The 11,653-nt window shown below is 35.7% G+C and overlaps 2 pseudogenes; one reads left to right on the top strand and one right to left on the bottom strand.

The window, feature by feature from the left end:
• LOC105293796 overlaps positions 1–11,653 on the bottom strand; it is a 184,004-nt pseudogene that overhangs the window by 152,789 nt on the left and 19,562 nt on the right.
• On the top strand, positions 5,234–5,352 carry LOC111741412 (annotated as a pseudogene).

Raw genomic sequence — 11,653 nt, 5'->3', positions numbered from 1 at the left:
CTCTGGAGATAAGAATCCTCTGTATGGGATGAAGGTCGCATTTTTTAGCTCACTCTTCCTCTCTTGTCTATGTGAAAAACAAAAATACTTTCCCTATTTGTTTTGGATATGTGTTGCCATGGTGACAGAGGTAGAAGCACTGAGTGAGCAAGGGTTTGAGAAAATATGGGAAAGGGTTTTATCTCTACAAGTCCGTCAGAATGTATTCTTCTTCTTTGAGCTTAAGACATTGAATCACCCACACCCATGTTGCTAGCATGCATCTTGGGGTCAGTAAGGTATGCTAATCATTGTAAGCCGTACTGGGAGCCTTGTGATTCCCTAAGGGCTAAAGTTATCAATGACAAGAGCTGGAGCAGCCTCTTAAGAAAAAGAAAATGGATAAGGCAGTTACTTGGTATTTTTAGGATAGAACAACCAGTAATTAATTAAGCTCTTTTCTTTTCAGCTAATTACTTTAATATTATGGTGTTGTATCATTATTTCTTCATAACTTCCCTCTCGCACCCAGCCCTATCCACATACTTTCTCTATCGATTTTTCTTCACTTTGTTTGTGAAGCAGTGTGATGATCATTTGAAAGATATGTTTCTGGAGTATATAAAGGCTTTTGTATAAACTTTCTTTCCTCTGCTCACTGGATCTCCCTCTTCACCTAGCCAACACTTACTCATGCTTTAGGCCTCATTACAAATGTCATTTATTCAGGGAAGCTTTCTTTGGCACCTCTTCTACCCCATCCTATATTTTTTCATTCAGAGTACTTATAATTAGTAATTACAATTTATTTCAGAAATACAATCTTCCCCACGGCAATTTACATTCCATGAGGGCAGAGACTGCTTCTGTTTTGTGGCAAGTGACAGCCCAGCATCTATAGCAGTCTTCTACATTGCAGGCTTCAGAAGTTTTATGCAAGGAGTCAGTGAAATGCTATGTTACATTTATTAACCAGTATTCACTGAATACTTAACAGCTAGCATTGTATTGAGTTCTGGACCATGTTGTGAATTAAAAGAAGCAGAAGCATGGATCATATTCCCAAATAGTTTACAATTGGTTTGGGAAAACTAGATCATCAGAGATCTGTTTTGTGATTTTTAAAAGTACATTGAATTTTTTAACCATACTGCTTCAAAAATCATAAGTATTAATAGAATAATAATGCTTAGTAATAGAAATACAATAATGAAGAGCAGAACTTTTAAGTATGTAGACAAATTTCCACAGCCTGTTGTTTTACATTTACTTTGTTACATTCTGTTCCCTTCTTTGGACCTATTATGAGCACAACTATATTATTTTCTTCCATTTTTGTTCCTGCCATCACCATCACTTCCTTGCTTTTATTCTGGTCTTTTCTGTGTTGTGACAGGTGATTTGAAAAATAGCTTACAATTTGGGGGAAAATATCCCAAATTGTAATGTTTAATAAAATATAGAAAGTTGAGAAAGACAAATGCTTAAAGGTAGAGAGAAGTAGAATTGGATATTTGTTAAAATTTTGAAAAGAGATTGATGTTCTCTGCTTTGAAGTGAAAAGAGAAAAGGAATAGACCTATAGACTTTATCTGATGAAGTTCTTAGTTCCCATGTCAGCAAAATGTTAAGTACGGCTGACATAGAGTGAATATCCCAAAATGTTAATTATTATTATTTTGTTATTGTAAAAGGATATCGCCTTTGAAATGAAAAGAGCAACCTAGAGAAACTTTTCTTAAACAGAAAATATAACGAAGTATGAAGTTAATAGTTTTATTGAAGAGTTCATATGATTAATAAATGAGCAAAAGATCTCATAGACATAATGTATAAAAGAAGATATTCTAGAAAACATGCACATAGAAAAAAATTCAACATTTCTAGATCCACCTATTAAGTTTAACAATATAAAACATAACTGATAATACCACAGCAAAAGTGGAAAAGAATTCAGAAGTATGCACAAATGATATATCATGCTAAGAAATCATCATTTAAAACATTGAAAATCCATATTCTCAGAGAATTTTAACACAGCATTTTTTTTTTTAATTGGTGGAAAACTAGAAGCCACTTAAAATTTAACAAAAAGGAAATGGTTAAAGTATTCTTTATCTATGCACCCAATGTTATGCAACTATGAAAAAGGCAGGATACATAATTTTAAGCAACACAATATAAAAAAAAGATGTTAGCTTTAGAAGGGAATGTGGCAGTATTTATGATAATTTAAGAGCTCCCCTGGCTCACTATTTTTATTTCTAGGTATCTGTTCATAGAGCATGTACATAATGAAGTGTATAGGAAAATTGATTTTAAAGCAAAAAGTGGAAACTATCCAGTAATAGAGGTGTGGTTAAATTTATTTTTGATTTTAGTGTAATAGAATATTATGTAGCTAATCAAAAGAATGGTGTGCCAGCATGGAAAAATTTCTAAACTATATTGTTAAAAAAATTAAGTTGCTAAACAATGTATACAATATGATCTAATTTTATTAAAACAAACTAAGCTATATATGTATAGTTCAAACACATGGCTAAATATAAATCCATAGAATAAATTTGAGAATAACACAAACAGATGTTAACAGTTTTGACCTCTGGAAAAGGAACATCAGTGGAATTGAGGGACGGGTATAATGGGAACTTTAATTTATTACTCTCTAGACATTTCTGTATTGTTAATTTTTTTAAAAACAATGAGGTTATTATAATTTATTTTTGTATAATGTTAAAAATAATGTAAGAACAAGAGCTAAAACATAAAGAAATAAAAGAGCAAAATCCTCCAAAACAATGCTCGTTATTTCAGGTCATGAGATTATGGGTGATTTTTTCCTTTTTTACCTACAACTACTATAATATAGTTAGACTCTTTTTATATTTGAAATTCAGAAAGGACGATTTTGTTAGATACAACTTTTCCCCTGAGATAAGAGCTTGCAATCTGGATTTTATAACATGTTGTGGGAAGAAGGTTATTCCAGCTAGAATTGTAAAATTTCTCTAAGTCAGAGTAGTTTTAAGTAAAATGAAAGTTTACATAGTTTCAAGCTCCCCACTCTTCTTCGTTTTTGTTTTTTTTTTTTTTGTCGGGGTAGAGGTTGGGGTAGGGCAGTTGTCATATAACAAACAATAGAGATATTCAATTCTCAAAAGGTTGGGGATCACTGCTTTAAGAACTAACCATCTAGATAGCTGACATGTGACACAGACAGTTATATATATATATAAAAAAAGACAAGCAGACAACTGTACAAGTATTGAAAGAAATGAAGTATTTACATTATGCATGAATAATATATCTTTGTGCATGTCTCATGGGCGAACTTGTCAAGTTTTCTTTTTCCTGTCTGCTTTTGTGTTTATTTTCAAACCATTTCTACCCTGGAAAATCTTTTTGTATTGCTTTGGACCCTCTGGAAATGACTGTGACATACACTTTTCTCCTATCCACTATATATAGTGCCTCCTTCCCATAATTTTCACTTTCTGATTTGTTAGTTTAATTTAAGCTAGCCGCTGACTGGGTAAAGATGATTCTGTCTACTTTAATGTTCTTTGTGTTGTCTCCACAATATTCTGGCATCTAATAATGGTTAAATAATTTATCATCACTACAGGAAATATTTTCTGAGACTTCATGCATAAATTGGTTTGAAAACCTTCTCAGTAAAACCCAAATGGTTGAATATACTCCTACTCATATTATTTTAAAAATAACAAGAATAAGAGCTAAACCATAAAGAAGTAAAGGAACAAAATGCTCAAAAACAGTAACGGTTATTTGGGGGCATGAGATTAAGTGTGATTCTCTCCTCTTTTTTTTTTTTTTCCATGACTAGTATAATATGGTTAGACTCCTTTTGTATTTAAAATTCAGAAAGAAAGATCCAGAAATAAAACAATCAGCAGTTGTTTGCTTTAAAAATAATAGCTGCAGACTAGATCAGCCCCTAGAGCCTTTCCCCATGCCTGTTTTATGTTATAGAAACTGCCTCAGATTTGTGTGCTATATTTGTTTTTCCATGTTAATATTTCTTAAACTGCATGGAAATTCCAGCAAGAATTTTAATAATTCATCGTAAAGCAAGAACAATACTACAGTTGAAAATTAGCCTGAGAAAAAAGAATATAACCTTTTTTACATAAGAAAAATAAGAAGGGTGAGAAGAAGCCAAATTAGCTGAACAAAGAGCTTTATAATGATGTGATACACAAATAGGAATATCATATAAATTGGAAACTAGGGTGCTCACTGAAGAGGAATGTGGGGACAATTGCTTTTAAGTGTAAAATCAGAAAGGTTAAGGCAAGAAACAATATGCTACCAGCAAGATATTACAAAGGGATAATGTTTCAGAGACTTATTCTCTCTACATCTCTTTTAAACTCAGGTACACAGGGGGCCACCAGAATGTCTGGAAGCAAGAGTGTTTGAGACCACGTTCCTCACTGCCACTATAGGTGCCAATGGAAGTGGATGGCTCACTTTTGAGGACTCACGTGCTGGAGAGCCAGCCTGAGTTCTGATCTGGAGCTGCTGCTTCTGCTGACTTGGGACGTCCATGGCAACAGTGTAGCGAGTGCCAGACCCTTGGCTCCTTTCCTTGGAACCGGGATCTGGTCCTAGGCAGTGCTGCTTATTCCAAATCCCATGCCTGGCTCCTGGTGAGTAAAATAAAGGAAAATAGTGAGTGAAAAGCTCATCTATTTCTAAAGACTGACCTTAACATAGAGCTTACCTCCTATCTTTCTCTCTGTGGTGCATAGGGCCAGAGTGGGACTGCGTTACAGGTGAGTCTCCTGTTTGGAACTTCAGCCTCTGCTCCAGCTTTTGCACTTTCTCCCATGATAGACATTTGCTAGTTTACCTTTAGGAGCCCTGGCTCCTCTCTCCCTTCTCTCTCTTTTTTTTAAAAAAAATATGTTTGAAGAAAAAGATCTGATAAATTCACTAATTCTCAGGTAAATTGTCAATAAGGTTTAAATTATGACCATACTCTTTCTGATGTGCTGGCAATTGGCTTGAAAACAAAGCAGGCAGGGGTTGTCTAATTTTAAAAATTTTTCAGCTGTTTATATAGCGATTCTAAAACTATTCACCTCTAACCACTGTTTTTATTAAGACTGCCCCACTTATAAGCTATACATTTTTTAAAGATGTTTCTTATCAAAACAAATTTATTAAGTTGTTTCCCACTAGTGATCTTCTGGGTTGATATAATTTTAATGAAAAACAGAAACTTGTCTATGGCCATGCCACCCTGAACATGCCCAATCCCGTCTGGTCTCGGAAGCTAAGCAGAGTCGAGCCTGGTTATTACTTGGATGGGAGACCACCTAGGAAGACCAAATGCCATAGGCATGAAAAAGAAAAAAATAAGGGATTATAAGCTGACAAATTTCTTGCAATGTGTGAGGTCAACCAAGGGTTGCCTCACCTAAAAACAAAACAAAACAAAACAAAACAAAACAAAACAAAACAAAACACCCTCGAAACTTAACTTAGGATATGTAGCTTTATGTTGACCTGGTTTGTTTGTAAAGACCAATATGTTTGGATGAGAGGAAGTGCCACATATGCCCATGGAGGATTTATAGTTTATCAATCACCAAATCTGTAAGCTCCGCTTCCAAAATATATTCTCATTTTACCATTCTACGTCAAATCCATGGTTGAAATACTAGCAAAATAATTTTTCATCTGGAATATTATTGAAATCTCCTAATCATTCTCCCTGCCTCCACATTTGTCCTCCCCACACTCCACTTCATTCTTTATTCAGTAGCCAGAGTAATGGGCTCAAAGGATAATTCTAGTCACATCCTCCTTGCTTAAAACCCTCAATGGCTTCCCAAACCAATTATGATGAAATCCAAAATCCTTTTCAAGACCCCAAAGGCCCTAAATGATTTGTCCCAGATTTCCTTGTTGATCTCTCCTTCTGCTATCCCTTCTTCTCATTCCTTGGATTCAGGCTACAATAGCTTTCTTTTTCTTCTTATTTATACAGGAAAAGTTTATTCCTAGCTCAGGGCTTTTGTCTCAATTGTCTGCCCTACTTGGCATCTAACAGATCTTCATGCGACCACCTCTTTCTTAGGACTTAAGGTTTCTGTTCAGTATCCCCGTCTCAGAGAGGTTTTCTCTGACCCGACCTTCCCCTACCTGTCCCATCTCCCACTCACTCTACCTCACTGTTCACTTTATTTCCAGAGCATGATCCCCCTTGGGAATCATCTTGTTTATCTGTATGTTTGTAGTTTGTCTTCTCTCACCCACTGTATGCTCCATGAGAGCAGGGACTTTGGCTTTCTTGGTTGTTTGTTCAATCCCAGAGCCTAGAACAATGCCTGCCACTTAGCCAGTGCTTAACAAATATCTGTTGAATTTGAAGAAAAGTACCAGAAAATACATCAGCTTCTTTTGTACCGCCAAAAAGGATTAGAACAAGTCATCAAGTACCATTTAGGGGCAACAAACAAAACACAGAACAGTGTCTGGAAGCAAGATGTTTTGATGGAATGATTAGTCCAAATGAGATAAGGGGGATTTATTTTGAACAGTCCAAAAGTGAACGGGCTTAAATCATGGCTGGTTGGACTGGATTGGTCATCAAGTAGCAAAATAAACATCAGTTTGATTGGATATTTTAGTATGTTGTGTTCTATTTTATTAAAACAGCAGTATTTTTAAATGACTTGAAGCTTACAGTTCTGTTAAAATGACTCGTCAACTTGAAAAATGTGTTTCTTCAGGGTGGGAGGAGAGTTTTAAATTCATAATTCATTTCTTGCAATGTTCATTTATTAAAGCACAGCCATTTTCTCTCACACTCTTTTTGTGACATTAAGCCTTTTCCTCTCTTTTTATCATACTTTATACATGTATGTGCATACATATAAATACAAAATTATAAAACGTAGTTTATATTAGTAGAAAAAGCAGTTTTAATATTTTTATGTATAGAATGGAGCGTGCTTTCTTATATTTCATTATAATTTGGCTTGTAATTTTTAAAGTATGGAAAGAATATGAACATAAGGAGCATATACTTTTTTACCCTCCCTATTTATGGCTCTAAATAAGAATTTCATCGACTTTATGTCTGGAACTATGACTAAAACAGATCAGGGAATAAAGCTCACAGAGATGTCTGAATTAATGGAATTATTCAGTTTCATACAACCCAAGGAAAGGACAGATCCCCTGTGGGCTAGAGGGTATAATCTATGCATTCATCTCTGTGTACTACCCTTCTTACTGAGGTCCTGTTGAACCATCACAATCATCCAGCTAGTGTGCCAAACACCAAATTAAACAAAGAGGTTATTTTTATAGATGGAGGTGGGAGGCATGGCAAAACATTTTTTAGAATAAAAAATGACTTTTTCTCAAAGCCCGGAACAGTAGCAGAAGGCTTTAAGAACATAAACATAACCAATCTGTCTATTCCAGGGGATAAAGGCTATGTTTCTTAAACATAAAAGAACAAAATTTCTAAGTAGCAAGCAAGTTGGAAGCATTTGCATAATGGATTCTATTTACATAAATTACTTTGCTTATAGTACTCATCTGATATGTCTTGGCAAAGGCGAAAGGCAGAAGTTGGAGTGGAATGAAAAGAGGGGTGAATGAATAGATCTAGGACTCCTTTCAGCACTTTTTGACTTTTCCCAATTCTTTGAAGTCTCTACTTCTTTAGGGGTTAATATGCACATTTTCCCCAAACTTCATACACGTGGATGTCAAGAAGAATTCAATTTGGTCATTCTTGAACTCTCTGTACCCGCTACCCTGTTTTGTTCTCTTTTATGAAGGTAAAAATGAGTGTATCTGTCAACTACTGGAGCATGTTAACTCTTGTATGTTGGAATTTGACAGCCACTGGCTGTGAATTTTCTTGCCACAACAACCAAATGAAAATGTCAGCAATGACTCTTGCTGCTAAGTGCCAGATTTTCTCTTTCTCATATGCACCATTTCCCTTTGATCGAAGAGAAAATTTCAGTTGTTTTACATAGCTCCAAAGCAAGGAGCTTATTTTCAATGGTATAATATGATAACTCACAATGTACAGTCTTTCCAAGAATAGGTAGGTGTTGGGGGTGTTCAGTGGGACCTCAGGTACATCTTTATTAGGACCTCAAGTTTGAAAAGGACATTATGGCCTCATAGATATATAGATGTAGAGAATTTATCAGTCAAAGAGGGCTATTTTCTAAGAATTTTTTGGCTGTCTGTTTCGGATCCCAGAACCAGTGGTGCTTCAGCTGAGGGAAAGATGTGAATGATGGAGGCAGCTAGTTGTTCACATTATGCCATACCTTCCTAACTCAGGGTCTTTGATTTGATGAGAACTGGGCAGAACAGAACTTATTTTATTCCTCAAGTCCCAAGCTCCAGAATTAAGTACTGATGTACACTAATTCATCTACAGTGAGATTGGTCTTTGCAAATGTGTAAAGCTTTGGCCATGCTTATGAGATCAGTTGGGAATGTATTTACCTGCAGCTAATGGTATATCCACCTAAGGGTGGCTTAGGCAAATAACTACTTATTATTATACTATCACAAATACTATAGTATAGTGCAGCTTTTAGCATTGGTTTAGCTTCTCAATGATGCTGTGAAAAACTCATGTCTTTTTCTATCTTTTCATTCTATCATCTCTAGTATACTAGCCTTAATCCCTATGCTTGTTGGTTCATGGTTGCAAGATGGTTCCCATAACTTCATGTGTGGAAACTCCATTTAATGCAGGAAGAAGGGGAAATGAGAAAATAAACGAGACCAGTAGCATCTGCCCTCTTTTATCAGAAAAGAAACAATTTCCCCCCCGCAAAGTTACCCTACCGACTTTCCTCTCAACGTTTTTGTTTTATTTTACTTATTTTTTTTTTTTTGACCAGAATGTGTGAAATGACAACTCTTATCTGTTAATGAGGCTGGAGAAGTAAATATTTAGCATTAATAGTCATCTAATGAAGAGACAGGCAAAGGAAAATGTATCGAGTGAGCCTAAACTACGTCGGTCTCAATTACCAAGGAATTATAATACTCTGAATAGGTAAAATTATTCTACATTCAAAGTCAGGAGCAGTTGTTTTTTTGAGTATTCCAGGGCCAGTTCTAACTTTTCCCTTTTACTGATTTTGCCTTGCCTTTTAGAATGATGATTCTGTTCTTTCTCTGTTGCCTTCTCGGAAGGATGGCTGAGGTTCTTGATGGGTTATATTCTCCAGAAAGCTGAAATGTGATTGTAAATACACTTTAACAGAAGGGATATTGGATACAATTTTGAGTAGAAAAAGGGAGATACTGCTTTCAGAACTTAAATAAGTTTTGTTTTAGTTTTGGAATCAATAAAAATCTGGGAGGATGAATGCTTGTCAATATGTAAACTGCTTTAAGTTATTGACTGATTGACAAAATCCCCCATTATTTCTCTTGCCTCCAAGAACACATGTTCAAAGCATTAAGGTAGAAGCTCTTGAAAGTATTTGTCTCTTACCATGAGAAATGCATATGAGGAAGCCCCTCATCTGAAGATTTTCTCAAGTCACGGGGCATACACTGTAGGATATTGCACCATTCTTAACAAAGCCTTCCCAACCTGTGCTGGAAAGACAAAACAATGCATCTTGTAGTGAAAAGACAAATACCTTTCCCTCCTTCTTGGCATGGAGCAGGCAGCTGCCAAGTAAAGGTAGCTGGCGGGATTCCCAGAGACCGAGTTTGGGCCATGGGTTGGGCAGAGAAGCAGTTGCCATCTCATTATTTCATTGTCGTGTGATTCCCTGGCACACTTGCTGACATGTAGAATCAAAGTAGAAATTACTACTGTCAGAGAAGTGATAATAATGGCAGTGACTCTGTTCAGTTCTTCATTGTTTTCTGGGGACAATCACCTCAATTTAGTAGACCTGCTTTCAGTTGCATTAACCCCCTAAGAAGGTGGTTGGTACATGCTTCTTGAACTGGTGACACTGGGTGATTTGTTATAATAATGGTTTGAGGGCCAGACATATTAGTCACTGTCACTCAAGGAAAGAGGAGGAAAGTGTATTCAGAAACATAATCTATTATGCCAGCAGGGAGAAAACAAAAATAAAGCTTAAAGCCAAAAAAACCAAATTCTCTTTTAGCCCTTTTAAAAGCTAAAGCATGGGAAACATTTACCTTGGGGGACCCTAATGCAGAAACACTAGAAAAGTGAAAAATTCACTCATCATGATGTTAATCAATAGGAAGTCAATATTTGGGCAATTGGTGCTTATGTTTATTAGTCTCATCACTCCTTCCCAATTTCTCTCTCCTTTTAAATTCTTCTTTTTATTAGGAGTGATTATTTGGGAACAGCTGTAATCTCTCTGGGTTATGTGACCAAAAGAACAGAGATAACCCAACAACAGGCAGTGAATATTCCTGCAGGCGCGAATACACAATCTTGTTTTGGTTTGTAAATCTGTCTATACTCAAGTGCCATCATACCATAAAGAGACATTAAACAAAGAGTGTCATTATCTCTGAGCAATTTTCCCCATTATGTATATGTGTCTATATACGTTTATAATTCTATGTGTGTGACTTACCTCATTATAAAATCCAAACTTAAAATGTGTGGGTATAAAGGATTACAAGATTTTATTCACAAAAGTGAATAAATGCAAAATCAGAATGAAGGAAAAATAATGGTAGAAAAATAAGGTAAGGCCTTGGTAAAAGAGCATATATAATAAATGATATTTAAAATTTAAATAATTCACTTGAGTTAGGCTGCAAATTTGGCTGTTTTCTAGCAGTCAAAGAAAAGAGGGTGACTTGCTATGATTCTCAGTTCTGTATAATGGAAACAAAGCAATTGCTAAAAAGGAACAAAAAGCTCTATCCTACTGTGAAAAATGAAATATTTTTTTTTCTATTCTAATAAGTTTTATTTCATAGGTCTAGATGTTGTATCTTAAAAAGTGTTATCTATAAAGCACTGAGGGGTGGGGTAACTAGTGCAACAAACAAACAAAACTAGTTTTATATCTTTCTTTGGAATGTTGAATTGGCATCATCTGGGTACTTGGGGCTCTAAACAGGGAAGTAAATACCATTAAAAGGAGAGATTCTTACTAATGTTTTTAAGGAGATTAGATGGCGTAAAAAGTGTAGATATTTTTGTTATCAGACAATCAAGGTGATTCATGGAGCTGAACTGAGTCATTGAGAAATGATAAAAAAGAACACACTTTCGAGAACCAAAGAGAATCGAGCAAATGGAATGTCCCCTGCTCTCTAAAAGATATTCAGATGACCACCAGAGAGTTGCTACTGGATGTGCTATGGTTGTTCAGCCAAAGCCGAAGGCCAAGGGAAACATGCTCCAATGTGGATGGTCATGGTTTGTGGACAGGAGGTTGGCTGATAATGATAGACATGGCTAGACTCTAAGTGCAGAGTCTAGCCATGTCTATAGCACTGTACCCACAAAGGGCAACACAGAATTCTATCACTGGAATGCCTCCCAGGATGTAAGTGCGCTGCCATTGAATGTCGCTCTTTGGCAGTTATACCTATTCTCTTTGCTAGAGGAATGGAGTGATCTTTTAATGTTTTCAAAATGTAAAACATTTAAACTGAATGTTTGGATTCCTCCCTAAATAACCAAGACTTG

This window comes from Pteropus vampyrus, unplaced genomic scaffold (genome assembly GCF_000151845.1).
Source record: "Pteropus vampyrus isolate Shadow unplaced genomic scaffold, Pvam_2.0 Scaffold77, whole genome shotgun sequence".
In the NCBI taxonomy this organism is placed as follows: Eukaryota; Metazoa; Chordata; class Mammalia; order Chiroptera; family Pteropodidae; genus Pteropus; species Pteropus vampyrus.
The sequence above is the reverse complement of the archived record's forward strand: the minus strand, read 5'-3'. Positions and strand labels throughout refer to the sequence as shown.